At 43.6% G+C, this 14032-nt stretch overlaps 1 protein-coding gene across 2 annotated transcripts in view; it reads right to left on the reverse strand.

The window, feature by feature from the left end:
• LOC112464296 (insulin-like growth factor-binding protein complex acid labile subunit) overlaps positions 1 to 14032 on the reverse strand; it is a 210445-nt gene that overhangs the window by 9189 nt on the left and 187224 nt on the right. The window lies entirely within an intron of this gene.

Below are 14032 nucleotides of genomic sequence, written 5' to 3' on the forward strand. Positions count from 1 at the left end.
TCGAGAATCACTATCGGAGAATGGACAAACTCTCCCCGAGTCTATGTCTAGCGTAGAACGCTGTCGACAGTTGCCTCGGGAAATCGATACTGTCTGGTGCACACCGCACCCAATTTATGCCGGTTTTACGACAAGAGCGTTGAATTATTTTCCGCGAAGCTCACCGCGCCGTGGCCGACGAGCAGCAACGCGCTCGTTCATTCTCCCTCTCCCTTTCCTTCCCTTCCTCCCTCCCTCTCTCTTTCTCTCTCTCCACGCTCGTAACGTGAGGGTGAAGTTATTTCCGTTTTCGTTGGCCGCGATCGCGCACGTAGGTGCGAAATTAAGCCTGCCGCGCGCAGCTGAAACGCCCGACCGGTTAAATTATATCCGGAAATACGAGCGCCCGCGGCTGTTCCGCGGATAATAAGCTCCCGGGGCGTAAAAACTTCTATTCGAGATGGAAACGCCCGAGCACGCCGTCGTCCACGGACGAGTCCGAGCGCGCCGTGGCCCAAAGTACGCCGTAAAACCTAAACGGGATGGCTGATCCCCGAAATGGGCGAAGACGCCTGGCGTCGTTTCGAAGAGAGAGAGAGCTGGGTTCTCCTCGGTAGATCGGCGGAAAAATTCGATATCGACCCAGACGGTCTTGATATAGGTTCTATGTCAATCGGGTGAAGCCGGGCGTACCCTCGTATGTTCCTCGGATTTTGCGAAATCGTCCCTGGTGATGTTTTTTCCTTCTCTCTTCGTTAAGATGCCCCGTTGTAACTAGTAATCGATACTACCGTAGCGTTGTTAAACACGCTCTTTACGTGCTCCACGTAGTTTCAATCCTCGCGCGGAACAAAGCGAGTTTTTTTTATCGGATCGAGCGCGCAGGTTCGGCCAAGATTGCCCCGTGATCTGATGGATCGCGTTTGGCTTCGTTTATCTGGAGATTCATCGTTCATGCACGATCACGGGAACGCGATCCCGTCGGATTGATAAGAGTATTTTTCTTGCGATAACAATCCGGGTCAACAGAAGTCTAAAAATCCAGCGGAATCGATCGCCCGGCGTGACAGTCGCACGAAAATGCCGGGAATATTAACGGGCGTTTCGGGGGAGGGAAGGGGGAAAAAAAGAGCTCGCGTGATTTACGCGTACGGAGGGATTTATTTCGAAAGCTCGCCTCGCCTCGTCGAACCAGTGCCGCGCTGATGCACTCCGTATGTCCGCATTAAGCCACGTACACAGTGTTCCGAAATCACCGATACGTATGTCAACATGACAGATGTCGAAAACTAAATCTGAAAGATATATTTATTTCTCGAGATAATTTTCGTGTGACATTTGCAAACGACAAAGGGTTAGTAAAAAATTCCTGAAGACTCCTGAGGAAACGCGCACACGCAATTTTGAGAGACTCTTCTCGAGCGGAGCTGAAATTTGCAAGACTTTAATTGCTCCAATATCAAAGATATACTCACTAAACGGATGAGCGTAGTTGGATACAGCGGATATCCGTTCTCGCGCAATCCAGAGCGAATCTCGAGTCTGTTCCTTTTCGCGTACTCCGTATATAGCGCGCGACTTTACATACGTTTCGGCGCGGACTGCTAATCCGCGCGACGAAATACGCAAACCGCGCAGGGGGGGCGGGGAATGCGGCCGGGGATATTCGCTGCCGTATCATTGCCGCGCGTGTCGGTGCGAGTATTAAAGCTAAAAACGGTCGCGTCATTAGGAAAGGATTATGCGATTCCCGCGAATGCGAAACTTGCTCGCGTCCTCCACGCACCGCCTGACCCCGTTACTCATTTCTCATTTTAGCCGCATTACGCAGCATTACGAGATCCAGTCGTTATTAATGAGTTTTAGGCCACAAATAAACTTTTCCTCTCTCACCTCGCGCTTATCGTTTATCTTCTTTATTATTTTAATACTGTCAATGATTTGACCGGAAAGAACTAAATACCGTTATTATCCCCCGGCAAATCGGTTCATTCCAAACTGGAAGTACCTATCAATCATTTTTATTAAGAAGCTCGCTAGATGGTGGGATTTATTATCTAGAGAAACTTGCGAACCCCCAAGGATTATGCGATTCCCGCGAATGCGGAACTTGCTCGCGTCCTCCACGCACCGCCTGACCCCGTTACTCATTTCTTATTTTAGCCGCATTACGCAGCATTACGAGATCCAGTCGTTATTAATGAGTTTTAGGCCACAAATAGACTTTTCCTCTCTCACCTCGCGCTTATTGTTTATCTTCTTTATTATTTTAATACTGTCAATGATTTGACCGGAAAGAACTAAATACCGTTATTATCCCCCGGCAAATCAGTTCATTCCAAACTGGAAGTGCCTATCAATCATTTTTATTAAGAAGCTCGCTAGATGGTGGGATTTATTATCTAGAGAAACTTGCGAACCCCCAAGTCTTTTAAGAGAGAAACGCCTAGTGTCTTTTATCTTCTAAATTGAAAGTTCCAATTCTCTTAGTATATACTTTTTATAATTGTAATAGATACTTGATTCTATATTTCTCCTTTTCAGTTAATTTTGTATAATATATTGCTGTATATAACCTGTATATATTTCTACTTGCACCGAAGGACTCTCTGCAGAACACAATAAATTTCTGTCTTGCCACCTCTCTCTCTCTCTCTCTCTCTCTCTCTCTCTTTATATTATTTATATTAATTATTTTCTTTCAGTCAGTCCATCCTTGAGCTAAATCATTGTTGTGTATCTTGTAATACTATTTTTTATTCACGTTTTTTCTCTTCACATACTTCGTCCAATTTAATTTCACTTCAATTATCAAATGCCTGTATCTCGAATTTTTTTATCTTGTTCTTACGGAAATAGAGATATAAACTATTCCTACGGATTTTGTCGATCGAAATAACGTGCACGAACTTATTTATCTATTTCCTCTTAAACTTCTGTTACTTCTATCCTGCTCCGTTCCTCCCTATAAACTTCCAACAAACTTATCGGACGAAGTGATGCTATCAATGCATAGTATCGCGCGAACTGACGGGTTTAGAGACCATCCGCGTCTCGATATTATTTATGCAGTTCGGCGAGGCCGCCGCTGGCAGCTGGAGAGCGACGCGACTCATCGGCGTGCACGAGGCGCAAATTACGTATGCGACAACATGCGGTTGGAATCGGGACGCCGATGTCCGATTCAGACGTCATCGTCTGCTGCGGAGACAACCGGAGAAATTAATAGAGCAACGTGTAATAACCGCCGAGAATAATCATGCCAGTCGACCTCTCGCGCGCGCATCTCCCGTGCCGTCGCATATCCATTTAAGGTAAAAAGCACACCGTTCGCACATGACGCCCCTCTCTGTTGAGACATGTTTTTCAAACGTGACGCCGACGCTTCACCGGGCAATTTGTTTGTCAAGAGATTCAACATTAAGGATCGCTCGGATGGCAGCTTCCCTCTAACTTTATATTTGCTAGGTAAAAAGTGACTTCAAAGTGAAGACGCGTCCTTAAAGTTTTTCACCAAATCCGAAATATTCCGTCAAGAATCGTTTTTTAAGTCGAATTCCTTAGCACCTCTACTTTACATTTCATGAGTTAGGCATTTGAATTTCCACGGGAATTCCGTCAGTTCAGTCCAAATGGATTGAACAACTATATTCCGTAGTTAAGCATCTTATCCTATCTACATTTCTAAACACGAGGCGGAATTCCGTAAAAGCTATCGTCGATGCCGAGGGGCGTAAAGGGGTAACGATATATATATATATATATATATATATATATATGCACACAAATATATATATACACACACTACACACATATATATATATCTTCGTCGATAATCAGTTTAACGTATCGCGCGACACGGCGGATTCCTTTTCATTCCCGGCGGATGGTTTGCGCGCCGCTCAAAAAGGATAAAATATGCTTTTTTTCTCCTTCAGCCGGGATCTCATACCCGGCCGGAGAATTTTGTTTAAAGGTTGTCGGGGTCGTTTTTGCACCGCGTCACTCGAGCTTTAATCAACGCGCCGCGAAGGCACGAAGCCACGCCGCAGCACGCGCGCTCATAACGCGCTTATAAACGCAGTTAATTATCATCATAGCGTAATCAGCTTGGCTCTGCGCAGCAAAACCATCAATTACCGCGCATGCAAAACTACTCCACGTTGATCGTTAAACCCGTTCCTTCTCCGGACTCTGCCTACCCTTCCCATTTATTGGAGGAATCGAAATATCGCTCGGAGATTTTATTCGAGCGTGTCATTTTCCGAAAAGCGAGATTTACATTTATTCGCCCGCTTTATACATATAACGCTCTCGCGCGCGCCCTGGGCAGATTTACATTTATTTATATATACGAATGTTTACGCCGGCATTTCAACCTATTTTCCGTTTCGCTCTGTCGTTATCTTTTTCCCTTTTTCTTTCTATTTTTTTTGCTCGCGCCGTTCGCCACTGCAGAAACGCGAATTATACGGGCTCTCGAACGAAACACCTGATCGATATCGTTGCGTATCACGCGACAATTCTTTTTTCTATCACAGCGGAACGACTGCTGTCGCATGTGTAGAACGCAGTCGCCAACATATTCTCATGCGACATAAAATTGCTTATTTTATTTTATTTTAATTTTTTTTTTTCGAAGATACGTTAGCCCGAGTCTTTTGAGCAGGAATATATTTACTCGTTGCTTATGAATTTATCCTCGTCAGTGTCGAAAATGTCACCGTGTGCATATGCATATGAGATATGCATATGTAAAATCGACTCTTTATCTTTTTCCATATTTCGACGCTTCGCTATACTCACTCATTAGCCAGTTGCATTAAAAAAAATATAAAAAAAAAGAGTTGGCAGAGCATATCGTATTTGTACGTTCTGTCATTGTCTCCTCGTATTTAGTCTGCGCATAAAATATGATACAAACGTAAAAAATGTTGCTAAAATAGCGATAAAGATACGACGTAATCTTGGACCAGTGTAGAACATAAATATTAGCTATTTTCCGATCGCGCGACCATCGTTCCGATAGGACGTAAAATATGTGAATTGAATTGGAGCCGTTGGGTCGAAAAGGGTTAATCGTTCCCGGATAACCGGCGTGGGAGAATACGCCAGACATCTCGACTTATCGCTCGCACTAATCATAACGCGGTCGCGAGTGGGGGCGGGGGGTGGGATGGAAACAGGGTGGCATATAACGTCACGCCCAGCCCTCGTTTCAGGGTGAATACGTCGGGTTTAACTCGATGTAATTAGCGATTACAGATTACCCTTTCGTCCATTAGCATGGGCCGCGATATGCGCAGGGCGAACCCGGCCGCTCTGTTCATGTAAATGCGTCGCATACATACAGATTAGGCGTTTCACCGGAAACCGGAACCTACCAGGAGTCGGCCTACCGCGTGTGCGTGTGCTCGCACCGGCCCGGTGCTCGAGCCTCCAATTTCCGAAAGTCACACTTTCGTATACGCCAAGCCGGTCTTACTCGTTTTCGCGGTTCCGCTGCCTGCATTTTCTTTTTTAGAACACACGCGTGTATCCGAAGGTGGAACACGCGTACTGAATTTGAAACACGCGATTCCATTTTGGATTATAATTAATTTTGATCGAGTTTATCGACAGTCCCCGGACGCAGCTCCGAATATTTGCCGTTTCGCGTTTGTGCTTCGGTGTACTCTTTATGACTATCGCAAACGGAATTTATATCAAGGACTAATGACCAGAGTTTGTATTGCGTTTTATTTGTTCACGCATGCCGCTGATTAAACAACAACATGTAAAGCCATAATAACGTTTACCGACAATCCTTTTGTATTAGCGTTTCGACGAATAAGTGAGAAAAAAAATATATTGTATATATACATAAACATCGTTTATACATGAATTTCAGCAACATTTTGAACTGTAATCACTTCGAAAATGAGTGGTTCGCGGAAATTTAGAGGGTTTTGTTGTAAGGATTTACGCGCGGTGTGGCAAGAATTAAATAAATCCTAATCTTATTAGGTGAAAGCGGTTAATTTTCTTGTGCCATTAAATTGATGTCGCCAACTGCGGAATTTAACGAGCGTACATTACTAACCGCTTTGTGGCCGAACCCTTTTAATCACACGTGCGTCCGAAATGTATTCGATGGGCGACTATTAAATGGACGACTTTCATATCTCGAAATTACTCGGTAAACGAACTTTGCGTCCGCATGAAAAATGTGTTTGATTTTTCACCGCGGCCCTCGATAAAATCAATTCAGCATGTAACGCTAATTGCATGTCCACACATAAAATGAGATATTCTCACTTAACGTGTGTCAACAAAACTATCTTTTCAAAATGAAGCGAGATACACGAAATATACGTTTCGAAATATTTTCAACAGTTACTATTCCAGTCTTTCGATAATATTTAGACATTGGACAAGTTGTCTGCTCCCGACAATTGTGCATCTTCAATTAAACCCGTCACTGCTAGATGCACGTCGTACTTCAACTCACTGTCAAGAAAAATGCATCCTCATTGTTTCATGGTTTTTATTATCTTCCGCGCGACGTGTATCAAGCATGTTTTAAGGTTGAAGTGTTACGAAAATCCACAATTTTCAGCTTGACGTAATCTGAGTAATAAAAAAAAAATGCGACATCCGAACAAAAATCCAATGTCCTTTTTCATTACTTTTAATAGATTAGTCATTGTACGATGATTGGTACTGTCACGCCATTCCGCGCCGCACACGCAAGCACGCGTGCATTTTTTTTCTCTCAACACCATCCGTTAAGGGTTAATAATCTTGCTCTACCCCCTTGACGCTCGACGTCGCGTCGCCCCGGGGCGGCGACGCCAGTCCGATGATGCTCGGACGCGCGCGGTATTTGCAGCGCGCGGATTTCGCGTTTACAAACGGGCCGAGCGTCCAAAACGCGCGAGTGTGCGCGGAAATGGAATTCGCTTTTTGCGCGCGGCGCCAAGAACACGGGAAAGCTCGGGCCGGTGGCGTAACTGGGTGAACGTGCACCCAGAGGCAAGTTTGGAGTTTAAGTGCGCATCCCCATTTCTCCTTCCTGCGTGCACATACTTTTTGCCTCGCAAAGCTCGCGCGAGCTTTTTCTGGTAACAATCGTTTATCCGCAATTTATTTCCGCTATACATGCACGGCAGGAAAATACTTTGACAATGCGTTAAATAATGTTACGGAGACAGAAATAATCGAAACTCGACGATGTGACACCTCTCAAGATTATAGAAATCTATATTTTAGGTCTTATGCGTCTCTCATACGATCTTCTTAGACTTATGAATTCTTTCATAAGAACTGATGACACGTACTGTAATTTGTACTTACTACACCTGGTAAAATTGTAGATTGAAGTATTGTTAAAATATCTGAGATTTAAAATTGTTTGCTATATTCCACAGCTTAATTTTATATACTCGTATATAGATTTTATACTATTTTATACTATTCTGCAATAAGAATTTTGTTTTTAAAGAAAGAGCCGAATTTTAACACAGAATTTTAGTGAAGCTTTTAATATTTAAAATCAAATTTATTTCTCTGCGCAAGCTTGTAAAAGGCTACAATTGATGAATGTGATATACGTTAATATTGAGAAATTTGACAAATTTCGTCGCGTCCCTCCATCTTGGTTACATCACTGGACCTGACCTCTCTTAAGTTTTTGATGTGGTTGGGAGGGTGGCGGGCGCTTTTCCATTCTTTATCCACGATTTACGTGGTCCGGTCGGCCCACGAAGGCGAAGTTTTCAACCCTGCAAAATTTCGTCCGTGACTCTCCAGAATTTATCGAGTAGAATAGAATAACAATTTATGAGACCCGAGCAGCAGCTAACGGTCCTTCGAGAGTTTAGTGAAATTTTACATAACATTTTGCGTAACAGTTTTGGCATTACCGGGCACGGGGATATCCAAGGGAATAGAAGATATTTTATCCGCGAACACACGTCGACAGATATCCCTCTCCAGGGGCTACGTTAAAGCTGTTAATTATAGCAACAGATTAAACCGTTAGTGCCGCAATGTATAATTACATTTTAGCTTATTAATTTACACGCAAATTATTGACGAAATAATTTCGTATAAAGACCTAATCTTCAAGAAATATGTAATAAATTCTATTCTTTCGCGATCCTATTATTATTATTATTATTATTATATTTCTCTTTATTCCTTTTACGTCCGGTGACGATGTTGAAGCTCTCGGGGATATAATAAACGTCTTATTTCGTCCTAAAATTCGCCGTGGAAAAGGACGATGATATTGCGGAAGAAAGCGCGCGGCAGCAATTGTACGGGATGCTACCGCGACGACGCGAACTCGAACTCGTCGTCGTCGTCATCTCGAGTCTCAAGTGCACGGCGCATTTGCATTTCTATCTTTTTCCTCGAGCGAGTCTCCATTTTCTGCGCCAGCTAAATTCAAAGAGCCATTACTTTCGTCGCGCGACCGAAGGAAAGAGCGCGTTCGACCGTACGCCGGAACCCGTCTTTCAGACAAGCGATCCGCGACCATGATATCGATCCTTTCGATAGGATCCTACTCGGGGATACGGACGTCGATCGGGACTTTTCTAAAGGGTCCCCGTTGACACCTTTTTCGCCTCAGCTAATTCGTAGTTATTCGTCAGGAATCAGTAAAAGAAAGAGAGAGAGAGAGAGAGAGAGAGAGAGAGAGAGAGAGAGAGAGAGAGAGAGAGAGAGAGAGAGAGAGAGAGACAGAGAGAGAAACACGTCTGAATAACTATTATTCAGAATATCGGCTTTTAATGTAGCGATTCTCAATTTTACTGAATTTATATGTTTCATCGTTGCTTTTATTTTATTTAAATAGCGATAACAAATTGCGCGACTGCGCAAATTGCACACCTACACTCTCTCCCTCAATCCGAGCGAAAATTTGCTTTTTTTTTTCACGTTTAATTTTGCAGGTAAAATTCAACGATATTGCGAGCGTCGCTCGCTTATGCAAAGCACGGGATGTGCGCGTCTGCGCGATCGACCTTAGACGTCCCTATCGGCTTCACCACGCTTCTCTAACGAGCGGGCGATGGATGCGCGGAAACTTCGCGTGTTTCATCCCTTTTTTTGTAATTAAATCTCGAAACAGGCCGAAAGCAAAGCATCTCGAATGGGAATTCAACCCGCGAAACGAGTTCGCTACGAAACGGCCGAGCGTAAACAAATAAAAGACTCGCGCGGCGATCTTTACCCACGCGCCTCCACCCTTTGGTTTGTATCTTCTTTCCACTCTCTCTACTTCTCTCTCTCCCTCTCCCTCTCTCTCTCTCCTTTTTATGTAATCCTGGGGAGCAATCCGCCGTCGAGGCTGAAACCGCTGAACTTTCGAGCACTTTGATACGCGACCGGAGTGCGCTGACCGCGTTAACGACGCCCTTTGACCCTTCGAACCGCCCCGTCGCGTTGGAGCACAGTGAATACTACCCCTCGGGGTATCTATAGCGTTTATGCCAAAAATTCGAGCGAGAAAATTACGCTGCGTATTACCCTGCCGCGTCGTGGTGAGCTATTGAACTTTTGATGCAGATGCCGGCCAGTATTTTTTGTCAGAGGACACAAACGACCTTTGATACATAGGCTGGTGACACTAAATCGTTAATCGAACTGGGTTATACTGGCTGCGGATGTAATCATTCTGGAACTACCCATAAAGATAAAAGCTCGTAAAAACGTTGCGATTTTACGTTTTTCTAAAAAAAAAAAAGAAAAAAAAAAGATGGGATATACCTTATCTCAAGTTGTTTAAACCAAGCACAAGAGATATTATCTTTCCATTTCCCGGAACGTTTATAATTATTCTTATTACTTCTAATCTTAATTTTACTCAGGGCTGTAATACTTTTATGTAAAGTGTCTCGCGAGGACTTAGATGGTCGCAACGGCAAGAAATAACAGTTCCGTTCATGCTCACTGTATCCGCGCCTGGCGATTTTAATTCGCGCGTAAATATGCAATATATACTCCGCGGTAGCTCTAAATGGCCCGCGCGCATCTACGGGTCGTCTAAAAAATTACCGTCCCCTGTAAATTTAATTAAATCGCGTACATGTCCGAAAGGCGACACTTAATTGAAGCCCGGCGCACCTGCGCGCGTCTCAATTAAGTCTCGCAATTACGCTCGCGTATTTTTTTGGGCTTGTCTAGTAACTCGCCGGTCGATACCCGAGCGGTCCCTCCCTCGTCGTGGTAAAAAATTTCTTCGCGTTGCAACGACTATTGTTTGATTACTGAAAAATGGATGGTATTCTATTCCAAAATCATAATGCCGCGAACTTGTTAATTTCGTTAGTGTCAAGAACAGACTGATGAAGCGTAAACGGCGAATGCGGCTGATGGGGAAATTATGTAATCAAAGAGCGGCTCATACTCGTCGCGATACATGAAAACACCGTTCGTTTACTCCGTGGGATGTATGAAATATGAATGTCTATACATATATAAAACGGAATGTCTGTCTGTATGTTCTTTATTAACTCCTAAACCCTTTGACCGATCTGGGCCAAATTTTGCATAGTTACTATCTTCCCGGTGGAAAATATAAGCTACGATGAAACTTGATTACCCCACTCCCTGATTCCATCTTTTTGACACTTTGTGATAATTTAAATTTAGTGCATTATTATATAAGTAAAATTGCGTAATAATTAATGAAGGCAGGTAATTTTAAAATATTATATTGTGATGTTATTGTGTGGTAGGTATATAAAAAAGAAGCCTGATGGGCAAAGCCAGGCTTAAACCAGTAACCAATAGTCCGAATATGTAAATTAATCTGTAGAAATCTTTGTAAATCAATCTTTAGGATAAATTGACATTCTTTTTTTTTTGTTCTTCATAATTTCGTTTTTTTCTAAGCACACTGAATGTTCAAGACAAGAATGAGCTAATTCCCAGAGATTTCGATTGAGAATCAGAATGTAATGTTTAAAACTGCAAATCGCGTATAAATCTCTCCGACTTATTCCGCAGATTTATCGATCATCGCAGATTTATCGTATTCCAACTCTCGCGAGATGTCCTCGCTCTAGTCGGCTTTTACCGATCCTGCCGACTCCACATTCTCCGGTCCATCCGGCAATCGTCGCGCTCAATCATCTGTCAGCAATGCATGTATATCGGCCATGTGCACTGAACGTTACTCACTGCACAATGATACAGTCGATAGTATTCCGACTGGCTCGAGCTCTGTCTGCCAGTCGATTGGATAATGATATCCTTGTCCCTGATCCGGGAATCGGTCCCGCCGGACGGCCAGCTGTTCGCCGAACATCCTGCTCGAATTTCGGCGATCGCGCGAGAATGGCTAATTTTTCGCACCGTCCGATTTACCCTCCTCCGACCATTCGAATTAATTCCCGCGTGTTTCGGACATGTTCGCCACCACAAATTACGCTTATCAGCTTGCAGACGAGCATCGAAATGTATTCTCGATATTAACGTATCTGATTAATCTCTCTGGATATTTTCCGGTGACGTGACTCCTTGTCGACTTTATTGACAAAGCGTTACGAGAGCAATTTTTTTTAGTTTTGCTTTCTGTTTCAGTTAAAGGTTTTACCGCCCGATACCGGCGCACACTCTCGAAAAAAACCTTTAAATGGTTTCTGTCGAAATTCCGACAAAACAATTTTCTAATTAATCTTTTTTCTGTAATATAACAATTGTCGCGCGCGTAGTTATAGAAAAAAAATATCACGACAATATTCTAACAACAATACGCATTGATAAGACCGTGACTTTTGTCAAGCCGGTATCGTGTTATTTCATCAAAAAAAAAAAGGGGAAAGGTATCGTTCTCGTTATTCGCTAACACCCACGAATTTTTCGACGGTCGGCAACATTGCGGCTGGAATGGAAATTTTTTTCCATCGAACACGCTCTTCTCCGTCTATAGAGAAGTCCTCTTCGCCCATCAAATCCATCAGATACTCTTTCGGGGAAATCGACCGCAAATTCGTCAAAGGATCTTGCATTAAATTTTCGTTCGGCAGTAATGGAGCGATCCCGTGTATTCGCTTTTCCATTTTTCTCCTCGGGTAGAGTATTAATCGCTCTCGACGGCAATAATAGGCCGAAAAGGGCAGCGGCGGCGCCCAAATCCATTCGTTTCACTACTGTTCGTAATTTCAATTGGACTAACGGTCACGATGGCGAACAAACCCGTTCGATTGCTTTCGAAAATTCCGACCGATCGGCTCGCCGCATCGGTTTTACCTCTCGATATACGCATGCACGCCGGATTGTCGTCGATTCCACCGATACGTCCATGATCATCGATTCTAACGACTCGTCGATTCGTACTTCGGTCCTGTTTTTCGGGTGCGCGACGCAGAAATAAGCCTCACTGTTTCGAACGACTTTTGTTCGATTTTCGCGTTTTCACCGTGCCGAAACCGCGTGCATGAAACGACCCGTCCCGCCGTCGACGCAATTTTGCGACGTTTTTCGTGCGTTACACGTCCTCTCGCATTTGCAACACGAATAGTTTCGTTCATTCGCTCGCTCGCTCGCTCGTAGTTTGCGAGCACCGCCGATCGGTGATGTTAATGCGAGCACTAATTGGAACGCTCGCAAACGGCGGAAAAAAAAGAATGCAGAAGGAACGCGAACGGCGAAAATTCGAAATTATCAAATTGGTCGGGGATCGATAATCGCTCCGTGCGCTTTCGTTATTCAACGTGTATCGTTTATTTCGAGAAATTACGACGGTCGAGGAAAGAAAATTCAAATATTCCGGTCGCGAAAATATAAGGAACCGTTTCAACAGAAGAGATGCTGGTAAGTTTCCGAAACAGTGTCACAGAGAATAGCAATCCTAATGAGACTAATGAGTATAAGTAAGACTATTGATAATCAATAATTTCCGTTCTTCGCCTCGATGGAAATAACGATATCCCTTATTTTTATCCGTTTCATTTGTAAGATAACGATGAGTAAAGATTTCGGCAGAGTACTTCCGAACCATTCCTGATCGATAGAAGAGTAACATATTCAAAGAGGGATAATATATCTTCGAATGCGGAAAAGCGATAACGCGCTTAATGACACAAGATCGAAATATCATCAAAAATATATCCCGAAAATATCGCATGTGTGCGATACTAAGAAAAATGAAAAACGCAAAGCGGCGTAAACGAAGGTAATTGAAAAAAATAACAAACAGCGTCGTTGCGGGCGCGTGGCGGAGGACTGGACTGGATTTCGCTATTTTTCCAGGCGGCAGCGGTGCAAAAAAGGTGGATTTTTTTTTATAGCCCAATGGCCCGCGCTTTACGTTGGGCGCGGCAATATAAGTCTCGTCGCGCGTGATTCTCAGTTTGATTTATGCCTTTACGCAAGCTTAAATCGCAAGTTTACAAGCCCGCGTCTTTTGTATAAACATACGTGGTATTTTGTGTGTACGCGATATCCGCTTATGTATATATAGAGTAACCCGCGCCCGCGGATATATATACGCAGCGCTCCCTGACAACTTTTTTCCCCGGACCCCGGCCTTTTACCGGTCGGTCCGCGCACACTCGCGTAAAACATTTATGTGCGTGTTAATTGAACTCTCGATATCGATGTTATGCGACGAGAAATAAAAATCGGAAAGACGAGTGCGCGAACCTCGGATACGCTCCGTGGCCGGAGCGTGACGGGTATAGTTATGGGCAGAGGGGATGCACTAATGCATTTGCACCCCTATAAGCTATCTCTTTGTACTTTATTTTCTCAATATAAACAAGAAAAGAAATAGATTGTCGTATTTTTCATGTATATGCTCTTGTATCCATTGATAAATATAAAAAAAAAAAACAAAATGTGATATGTATAATTTTATTGACTGTATTGATGAGAGAAAAAATGACTCGTGACTCAAGATTCATTTCTGGATACGCTCCTGACAGGTGAAACACAATCCTTCTCTGTACGTGCGCGCGCGCGCGTATGTGTGTATATGCGCGCTAATTGAACTCCGAGTATCGAGAAAGAGCGAGAGAGAGAGAGAGAGAGAGAGAGAGAGAGAGAGAGAGAGAGAGAG

This window comes from Temnothorax curvispinosus, unplaced genomic scaffold (genome assembly GCF_003070985.1).
Source record: "Temnothorax curvispinosus isolate PA1 unplaced genomic scaffold, ASM307098v1 QBEX01014078.1, whole genome shotgun sequence".
Lineage (NCBI taxonomy): Eukaryota > Metazoa > Arthropoda > Insecta > Hymenoptera > Formicidae > Temnothorax > Temnothorax curvispinosus.